This window comes from Neofelis nebulosa, chromosome 10 (genome assembly GCF_028018385.1).
Source record: "Neofelis nebulosa isolate mNeoNeb1 chromosome 10, mNeoNeb1.pri, whole genome shotgun sequence".
In the NCBI taxonomy this organism is placed as follows: Eukaryota; Metazoa; Chordata; class Mammalia; order Carnivora; family Felidae; genus Neofelis; species Neofelis nebulosa.
In genome coordinates this window covers 22,939,548-22,949,934 of record NC_080791.1, presented here as the reverse complement: position 1 = coordinate 22,949,934, position 10,387 = coordinate 22,939,548, and the positions used below count along the sequence as shown (strand labels likewise).

The 10,387-nt window shown below is 44.6% G+C and overlaps 1 non-coding gene across 1 annotated transcript; it reads left to right on the top strand.

The window, feature by feature from the left end:
• The first annotated feature begins 9,437 nt into the window (after positions 1-9,437).
• On the top strand, positions 9,438-9,522 carry TRNAR-UCG (transfer RNA arginine (anticodon UCG)). The gene has a single exon. It is a non-coding gene; the product is annotated as a tRNA-Arg (tRNA).
• The last annotated feature ends 865 nt before the right edge of the window (positions 9,523-10,387 follow it).

The window sequence follows — 10,387 nt, the reverse complement described above, 5'->3', positions numbered from 1 at the left end:
CACGGAGATATAAATCACCATAATAGCTTAAGAATGGTGCTTCTCAGAGAAGGTAGTGCTCATGTTACAGATGCATTCTCAGTGAGGAGATACTAGGGAATCCCTATGGTGAGAAAAGTCACTAACAGGACAGGGGAGAGGACTTTCCCAGAGAAATCTCTCATCTTCCAAGGGTTCAGCTCCTGGGTTTCCGCCAGCCCAGTTTCCTAAGCAGAAAGAAAATAGGGGTACTCTGCCCTGCATACTATAGGAGAGATTCTGGGAAGGGATTCTGCATTGCTTCAGCTTGAGGGGAGCTCACCACCCTAGGACAGATCATGGTGGCCCTGGAAACAGAAAGACCCAGCACATTCTGCCTCTAGGTAAAAGGAGGTAGGTAAAAGGTAAAAGGTAAAAGGTAGGTAGGAGGGAACAGTTCCCCAAGACAAAGGAACATCACAGTCATTGCCACTGTGTGAATCACGAGCTGGGCAATCCCCAAGCTGAGTCTACTGCAAAGCAAGTTCATTAGAGCATTGCTTGTAGTAATGAAATTTTAGAAACAACCTATGCATTTATTAATAGGGAAACAGGTGAATAAATTACAGTGCCTCTTATGAAATCCTATGCAGCTGTTAAAAGATCGAAGTAGAACGATAAATAGTTCTCTAGAAGATATCTCTAGATGGAAAATATTCATAACATATTAAGTTAAAAAAAAAAAGGCACGTTCCAGAACAGTCTGTAGAGTAGTATCTCATTTATGTAAAACAAACCAAAAGAACGTTCTATGTATTTATATATTTAAAATTCACTCCAAGAAAGTTGCAAAGTTGGTGTTAATACACCAAACCGTATTAACAATTTGACAGGTTGACCTCTGTGTACCGACATATTGAAAAAACATTTTTTACCAAAGGCATATACTGCTTTTGTGTTCAAACAAATGAATATACGTGGAAAGGAAAAGGTCCAGGAATACACCATACAAAGAAACTTCATGACCGGTACCAGATCACACGCAGGAAAATAAGTGGTGTTTAGAATCCTGATCTTCAACTTGTCCAGTAGATGGACTTTAAGTATCTGTCAGTCTAGCTGCAGGGACAGGAAAGTGGTGGGGACACAAGGGGCATCCAGGCCAGATGGCGTCCGTGAGGAAGAAGTACAAGCCTGAAGCAGAGGAATGGAGGGGTGGTCACTCTCTCTGCATCTGGCTGATGCTGTGAACTGCCCCCTCCCACCACCTACTCCACATCATGCACTGACATCTGAGGGGCCGGAATGGGTTAACCCAGAGCCTTGCTGGAGAGAAAGAGCTGGCTCCCCTGGAAAATTAAAGGCACTCAGTGGCTCTGGGTGGTAATGAGAAATGAAGAAGCCCAGGTCTGACTCAATTAGAGTCTCCTTCTGAAACGTAAACCAGGTTCCTGACCGAATGCCCCCTTCCCCTCGTCCTGGTCCTGGAGTCCCAGAGGATGGGAAAGAGAACAATTCAGCCTTTGGAGCAGCTTCCTTGTGGAGCCACAGCTGTTTGCTCCAGGAGGGCTCTGCCCCATGTGGGGAGCACTGGCAGTTCAACCCGTCCCCTTCCTTGCTCCTGGGTTCTGCTGACGCTAACCCCACAGTACCCAGATTGTGCCCGTGCTAACTCCTGCTAGCCCCGGAGCCTCTGCCTGGCATCCTGGAGTTGGCCGGAGATTTGGAGGCTCTGATGGGCATCAGATGCTTGGGTAATTGCTGGAGTAGAAACCCCTGGCACTAATCCCAAATGCCTGAGATTCCCGCTTCCCCCTCCCCCCCACCCCACCCCACCCGCTGCCATGTTTTTACAATTCAAGGTGCTCAGGTTACAGCATCCATCCATCCAGACTAATGTGGTTTTGTTCCCATTACCTCTCCACTATTTCACTTTTTCTAGGTTCTTCTGAGCCTCCTCATCATAAGCTTCCCTCCAAATCACTGCCAGAATCCTATCTCTTTATCCAGTCTCCCTTGCTCTGAAATCAGATGTGAGGGTAATTCTGGTTCCAGCATTTTCCAGCTGGGTGACCTGGCAGCATTATGACAAGTTTCTTAATAAACCTTTGAGGGCTTTGGTTTCTCACAATATAAAATGGAGATTGGATCGAGGAAGAAATAAAGTCATGTATATAAAGCTCAGTGTGTAGTCGAGATGAGCATTACACCCCCTAACCTGGTCCTCTGCACCTCATTCCTACAGTCAACAAAGAAATCATGGAATCTGCTAACGGACAGGGAAGTAGCTGGGGAGAGGAGACCACTAGGAACTTAAATGAGAAGACATTTACTGATAGAAAAAGCAGGAATTCTGGTTTACCATGATCCCGTAGACCAGTTATCCCGAGAGAGGAAGCAGGTGAATGGTCAGCACAGGAGCTCTCCCCATAGATGTGATCAATTTTCTTAGTTGCCAGGCAGTGGGATATAAGATCATAAGAACATGTGTTGGTCTTTTTTGTTGTTGTTAAGTTTTTAATTATTTATTTTTGAAAGAGCTCATGAGTGGGGGAGGGGCAGAGAGTGAGGGAGAGAGAGAGAGAGAGAGAGAGAGAGAGAGAGAGAGAGAGAGAATCCTAAGCAGGCTCTGTGCTGTCAGTGTAGAGCCCAATGAGGGGCTCAGTCTCACAAACCATGAGATCACGTCCTGAGCCACAGTCAAGAGTCGGGCGCTTAACCAACTGAGCCACCCAGGTGCCCCATGCGTTGGTCTTAAAACAGGTGCAAGTTACCCAAGATAAGAGGAAGACAGGCATACCTTGAACCTGATTATGGCTGACATGGCCAAGTCACGAGCTCTGCAGATAGTCTACCTTAGGACAAATGTGAGGATTTTGACATCCCGGGTCATGGTGGAAACAGGATGGGGAAATGGTAGGAGAGCAGGGCTCCGCCATGTACCCACGCATGACCTGGGACAAGTAACTTATTGTCTCCTCTGAGGGGCTGAATGAGCCACTGGTTCCAGGACAGCAGTCTTCGAACTGTACCCCGAGAAAGATTCTTCCTCCAGCCCTGTCCACATCCACACATTAGGCTCCTCTGAGCCCAACTCGTTTGAAAACCCCATTGGGATCAAGAGAAAAGGCAAAGTGATGAGGCAGGAGGTTTGTGCCTGAGAAGGGCTCATGGAGGAGAAAAAAAATCTACTGTGAATGAAAACGAAGCAGTAGGTCTGGTGGTGGAGGAGAGAATGAGCCAAAAAAACAGACAAGTGAGACACTGGAGGATGCGGCCAGGCTGCATGAAGAGGGACCCCGGGTCAGGTTCACTGCTCTGAGTCCTGGTTGCAGCCCTGCGATTTGGGGCATGGCGCCTCTTTGTGCCTCAGTTTCCTGGTTTGCAAAGGAAGCTTGCTTTTTTTTTTTTCAAGTTTATATTTATTTTGAGAGAGATAGACAGTGCAAGTGGGGAGGGGCAGAGAAAGAAGGCGAGAGGGAATCCCAAGTAGGCATCGTCGGTGACGAGCCTGATGTGGGGCTCAAACTCACGAACCGTGAGATCCTGACCTGAGCCGAAAGCAAGAGTCAGGGGCTTAACCGACTGAGCCACCCAGGTGCCCTGTGAGCTAGCTTTCTTTATAAGGCGTCCATGCTAGTTAAATTAGCAAATGCGTCTAGAGACAGAAAGATACTGGCCCAGGGATTGGGACACAGAAGGAGGTACAATTATGAAGAAAGGGAGACAGAGACACAGAGGAATGTTAGATCACAGGGGCAGGGGACACATGTGCAGACTTGGGCATCTCAGGGTAATTCCTGGGGGCTCAGAACATCAGCTTCCTCTCCCAGCCCAGGTCTGTCTCCGGGACAGGGTCGCCAAAGTCACACCTCTCACACACACATACACACACGTGATTTCATGTGGGGAGGGTTCTTCTGTTCTCTCCATCCTAGTGTGTTTTTGTCTTTCTGGATGTTTGCTACTTGCTGGACACTGCACTGAGAGCTGTACGTGTGTTGTATAATCTGCACAATAACCCCGAAGGGCAGGTAAGTACTGTTTAGCAGCTACATTGTACAGATGTGGGCATCGAGGCAGAGAGAAGTTAGTTAAATGGCTACTGGAGGTGAAGCCAAAATTAGGGGGCCACCATGCTTTCACAGCGACCCCAGCTAGCGTATGGTTAATGTCCACATGCTTAAAATAGTATCTGACACATCATAAACGCTTAACAATTGTTATCATTAATTGGTTCAAGGGGGGGGCCTGTTTCTTGGCAGGTGAACAGTGGAGTTCACATTCAAGCACTGGCTTGAACTTGCAGTTAAAAATAACAGATTAAACATACTCTTTAACGTCACTCCTCCCGGAGTTCCATTAACATGAAAACTAAAGGGAAACTAAAAAAGGAAAAAAAGCAAAACCTCACAAAAAGATGGAAAAGGAGACAACAGCAACACAGTTCTAGAGGCTAGAAAACATGTTTAATACATAGGATACTAGCAAGTGGTCACAGTCTAAGCAGGTCTGGGAAAGCTAAATCCCAACTCAAACACAAACACCCCACCTTATACCTCTGAACCCCCAGAGACTCAGGGATTAGTGATCTAAAATCTTTGGAAGGGGAAAGGACAAAGTAAGAAGTGACAAGAAAATTGGTAGAGGGGCGCCTGGCTGGCTCAATCGGTAGAACATATGACCCTTGATCTCAAGAGTTGTAAGTTCGAGACACGTGCTGGGTGTAGAGATTACTTAAAAAAAAAAAAAAAAAAAAAATCTAAAAAAAAAAAAAATGCTCGTTGAGAGTTTGCTTTGCTTGAAAGCAGGTAAGCCCCAGATCCTTCCCCCTACTCCTTGTTCCCATCTCTAGCAAAGACTAGACCTCTCTTAGGGAAAGGTCTCCTTCTCTAGGGGAGATAAAACATATGGCTTCTAGGCTGGGGATATCATGCACAGAGGTACCTGAAAACAGGGGAATTAAGTGCAAGTTTACACATTGAATGTTGAGACCCCCGGCCTCCTTCCCCTGAATGGTGAAAGCCAGACTTCTACTCTCCAGGCAGGAGACCAGATAAAGCTTCTCTGGGAAACTTTGTCAAGTGACATCAAGAGTTTCCCAAGGGAATGGCCCAGCCAGCTTCTCCTGGAACTCCATTAAAGTGAAAACTGAAAGACACTAAAAAAGAAAAAAAACCATACAGTGAAATCTGCAATCCCGAGCCCTATCCACGCACAGATAAGCACCATTATACAGCTTTTTGGTGTTCTGTCATAAGCAGCAAGTCACAAAGCACTAGATATTTGAAGAAAGCTTCTAACGTGAAAAGCAAAGGCCCAAACACATAAAAGACAAAAATATCTTAGAGAAAACAGAGAATATGCAGGGAAAAGGAGAATTCACATACTTAGAAAAAAGTGATATTGCCTCTAAAGGATAAGAATGGGATGCTATAGGGGCACCTGAGTGGCTCAGTTTGTTAACTATCTGCCTTCCTCAGGTCTTGATCTCATGGTTCATGAGTTCGAGCCCAGTGTTGGGCTCTGTGCTAACAGCTCAGAACCTGGAGCCTGCTTTGGATTCTGTGTCTCTCCCCCCCCCCCCTGCCCCTCTCTCTGCCCCTCCCCTGCTTGTGCTGTCTCTCTTTCAAAAATAAATTAATAAACCTTGGGGCTCCTGAGTGGCTCAGAAGGTTGAGCATCTGACTTCGGCTCAGGTCATGATCTCTCGGTCTGTGAGTTCGAGCCCCGCGTCGGGCTCTGTGCTGACAGCTCAGAGCCCGGAGCCTGCTTTGGATTCTGTGTCTCCCTCTCTGTCTGCCCCTCCCCCACTCATGCTCTGTCTTTCTCTTTCTGCCAAAAATAAATAAGCATTAAAAAAATTTATAAAAAAATAAATTAATAAACCTTAAAAAAATAAGAATGGGATACTATATTTAAAAAAAATTCTCAGGGAACAAAAAAATGTGCACTTAGAAATTAAAGATAATAGGAGAAATTTTTAAAAATCAACAGATGATTGAAAAATTAGTAGAGGGAAAAGTTAGGAGAGAAGAAAGAAAGAAAATTGGAAGATGAATTCAAAATAACTAACATCTGAACTATAGGAATTCTAAAAGCAGAGAGTACAGAAGATGGAGGTTAAAAATAATAAAAAGTAGAATTCATTAAAAAAAAGTCTCCATTCCTAAAGATATGCGTTTCCAGACTTAAAGAGCCCGCTGAAATGTCCAGAACAACCGATGAAGAAGACAAACACACAAAACACAGAAAGGTACGTCATCGTGAGATTTCAGCATAATAGGGACAAAGAGAGCATCCTACATGAGCCAGAGAGGACAAGAAAGTTTGGCACGAAGGAATCAGGATAACAGTAGACTTCTGACAGCAACGCTGGAAGCTGGAGGACAATGGAGAAGTCAACTACTTCCAACCCAGAATGTTCTGTTCACCTAAACTCTCAATCAAGTGTGAGCACAGAATGAAGACATTTTCAGAGAAGTCTCCCAACTTTATCTGCCATGCACTCTGTCTCAGGACGCTACTGTGAAGTATATGCTCCACCAAACACTGAGGAGTTAAACCAAGAAAGAATACTCGGCACCCAGGAAAAAGGGGACCCTGTACAAGAGGGAAGGTGAGCCCCAGTTAGCTAGTGAAGGGAAGTCCCAACGCAACAGCTTTGCAATCAGGCCTGGCAAGCACCCAGTCAGTCCAGCCTGGCCCAGCCAGGAGCTCCAGGAATGGTCGCTCCAAGAAAATGAGAGAGATAAAATACCTGACGAGTTTCAGCATTTGAGATGATTGAGAGGCGATGGCTTGATTTGGGGAGAGTTTGAGACTGAGTGACATACACATAGAAAATGGAACAAGAGAGCCAAAAAGAAAAAAAAATCAAAATGATCTTTAACTCCAGGAGGAAAATTCTGCAGAAACAGGAAAATAATCATCACATGCTTAAGACTTGGCTGTGAATAGTACTTATATATTCATGATAAGGTAAATGTTGAATGTTGATCTAACCAAAATTATGATCTTGGTACACTGGGGGAATGACAGGCCGAGTGGGGCAGGAACCATGTGTGTGTGGTGGGGATGTGGGTGGGGGCAGCGAGATTGGGTGAAAGAGAGAGAAATCCTTCTCTTCCATAATGCGGACTCAAACTGTCTAAATTAAGGAAATTTAAGAAACACCCAACGTTGAAAAATGTAGGAGTACTACATGCTTGCTATTTAGCATTCTGAAGGTAAAGAGTCAGTCTTTTTTTTTTTAATTTTTTTTTAATGTTTACTTATTTTTGAGAGAGAGAGAGACAGAGCATGAGCAGGGGAGGGGCAGAAAGAGAGGGAGACACAGAATCTGAAACAGGCTCCAGGCTGTCAGTACAAAGCCTGACGCGGGGCTCGAACTCACAGACCATGAGATCATAACCTGAGCCGAAGTTGGACGCTTAACCCACTGAGCCACCCGGGTGCCCCAAGAGTCAGTCTTTAAGAGCTAAAGAGGTTCTTAGTTCTGAGAAGCAGGGGTTGGCAGTGGCAGGGTCGTATTTCTTACCATGCTTCGCAGAACTCTCGGTATCTTTAAACTATGTGCTATAAAAATTTTGATTAGACAAAAGACATGGTAAAAGACAGAAGGAGACACAGAAGGTGGAAGAAAAGAAGAGAGACCTCAGAAGAGTCTGGTAAAGAGTAGGCTCTGCAGTGTGTTGGGCAAATTATTTCCATTATCTTATTTCTCTGATTTCCTCCTCAAAAAATGAGGATAATAGTTCTTAATTCCCAGAGTTCTTTTTTGTCTCTGACATCTAGTAACTATCATTATTGGAACCACCAAAGGATTAAAACTAGTTTTCTCATCTGGATAATGAAGATAATTACCCGCCTCATTAAACGGTTGAGAAATTAAATGAAGTAACAAAGTTAAGCCCCAAATTCGTTTGGAACTAGGCAAAATATGATTTCAGTAACACATCCAACATAGTGCCCAGTGACGTGTATAGTTTCCTCGGTGCAGTTCTCTGTGCGAGACGTTTCGCGTGGCAATGCCTCTCAGCTTAATAGGCAGAATGTTCTTAACGACCAGAACAGCTGTATGTTTTGAAACAAACAAACAAACAGCAGCCATCATAATGCATGTGAGTAATCACATCTGGGCAAGTGTAAAAGACCAGAAAGCCCAGAGGAAACACTCTTCACGATTCTGTGCAGGGCATCTATTTATATCTCATCCACTTCCAAAAAGATTAGTAAATCTATAGCAAGAGTAACCCTGGACTTAAGCACAGAAAGTCTGGTTTCAGATCCTCACTTCACTTATTGACAAGTCATTTCTTGAGTTTCTGTTTCCTCACTAGTAAATCAAATCGAAGCTGATAATAAAAGAATATTGTCCTTGGGGCACCTGAATGGCTCAGTTGGTTAAGTATCCGACTTTGGCTCAGGTCATGATCTCAAGGTTCATGGGTTCAAGCCCCGTATTGGGCTCTCTGCTGTCTCGGAGAAAGAACTTTGCACTAGGAAAAACACTGTTGACTATAGATCTGCGAGCATCTCAAGAGTTCAGGAAAAAGGGATCTTCTTTTGTACAGAGAAGTAAACAAGGCCAGAAAGAGGGAGGTGCAGGAGACTGGGACGGATGAAGGACGGCATAAGGGACAGTAGATCAGAGAAAGTTCCCCTCCTCGCCCCTCCCCGCGCACCCCCCCCCCCAGGCCAGCCTACTCTCAGGACAATTGTAGGCTGGTGGAGGGTGGGCCAAAGTTCAGGGGCCTGGAGGAAGGGGCAGAAATGTAACCAGTTTGATGAAGAAGCATTGTGTTCTGATTGATCAGCGGGGATAAGCGTTTCACATAATTGTTTATCAGGCAAAGAAAGAGAATTTTGAGGATCTATGTCCAGCCTTTGCTGAGTGTACAGGGAAGGGTGGTTTTTTGCAGTAAACCATCTTCTGGAACATGAAAGTTGGGGGAGATTTCTCAACCTTCACTCTTTTCCAGGATGACAGGGCTCAGGTAGAATTCGACATTGTCACTATCCAAATGCTATGTACTACAGGTACTTTAGAAAAAGTACCTCCTTCAGAAAGAGGGTGAGGAGTCCTCTAAATGGAGATGGGATAGTGGCAGTATTAATAAAAGTATTAATAGTATGAAATAAAGCTTAAACTCAAAATAAAAAATGAAAACCATATAGGAAGGAAGAAGAAAAGTTAAGTTTAGCTCTAGATAGACTTCCTGGCAACTCAACAAAAATGAAAGCACTGATTCTTATTGAAAAAAAGCATGGGGCACCTGGGTGGCTCAGTCGGTTAAGCGGCCGACTTCAGCTCAGGTCATGAGCTCGCGGTCCGTGAGTTCGAGCCCCACGTCGGGCTCTGTGCTGACAGTTCAGAGCCTGGAGCCTGCTTCAGATTCTGTGTCTCCCTCTCTCTCTGACCCTCCCCCGTTCATGCTCTGTCTCTCTCTGTCTCAAAAATGAATAAGTGTTGGGGCGCCTGGGTGGCTCAGTTGGTTAAGCGTCTGACTTCGGCTCAGGTCATGATCTCACGGTCCGTGGGTTCGAGCCCCACGTCGGGCTCTGTGCTGACAGCTCAGAGCCTGGAGCCTGCTTCCGATTCTGAGTCTCCCTCTCTCTCTCTGACCCTCCCCCGTTCATGCTCTGTCTCTCTCTGTCTCAAAAATAAATAAACATTAAAAAAAATTAAAAAAATAATTAAAAAAATGAATAAATGTTAAAAAAAATTAAAAAAAAAAGCAAAGAAAAGTAGAAAACCTCTTTGTGGTACTAACTTCAGAGCAATTTGCAGTATCCAAGCAAAGTGTCACAAGGATTCTAAATGGACGACATAATGAACGATACCTTTAACTAGCATTTTGCAAACGAGGCAGAATTCTTATGATACCTTCTTATGATAATCCTCGAAAAAGATTGACATCAAAACCTTAAAACACTGTGTAATGAAGGCATTTCTCTGGGAACTAGAGAGTGTTGAAAATGAAGTCTAGAAATATCTGCTAGTGATGAAAACCATGGTTTCTTTTACCTCGATTTTATCAGAAATAGGACCATGCATCATCTCTAGTCCTCCTGACGGCCGGTGCAAGGTAGGTGTTACTATTGTCTTTTTACAAGTGTTAAGACAGAAAGGGTAGATGATTTTGCCAAGGTCGCACGGTCAGAAGGTTGTGGAATCCACATAAGGCTCATTCCCTCTCTGTGAAAACACATTAAGCTGGATTAGGTTTAGAGTATGAGTGACAAGCATGCCCCTTAGCCCATCTTCTTTTTTTTTTTTTTTTTTTTAATTAATTAATTTATTTATTTTTGGGACAGAGAGAGACAGAGCATGAATGGGGGAGGGGCAGAGAGAGAGGGAGACACAGAATCGGAAACAGGCTCCAGGCTCCGAGCCATCAGCCCAAGCCCGACGCGGGGCTCGAAC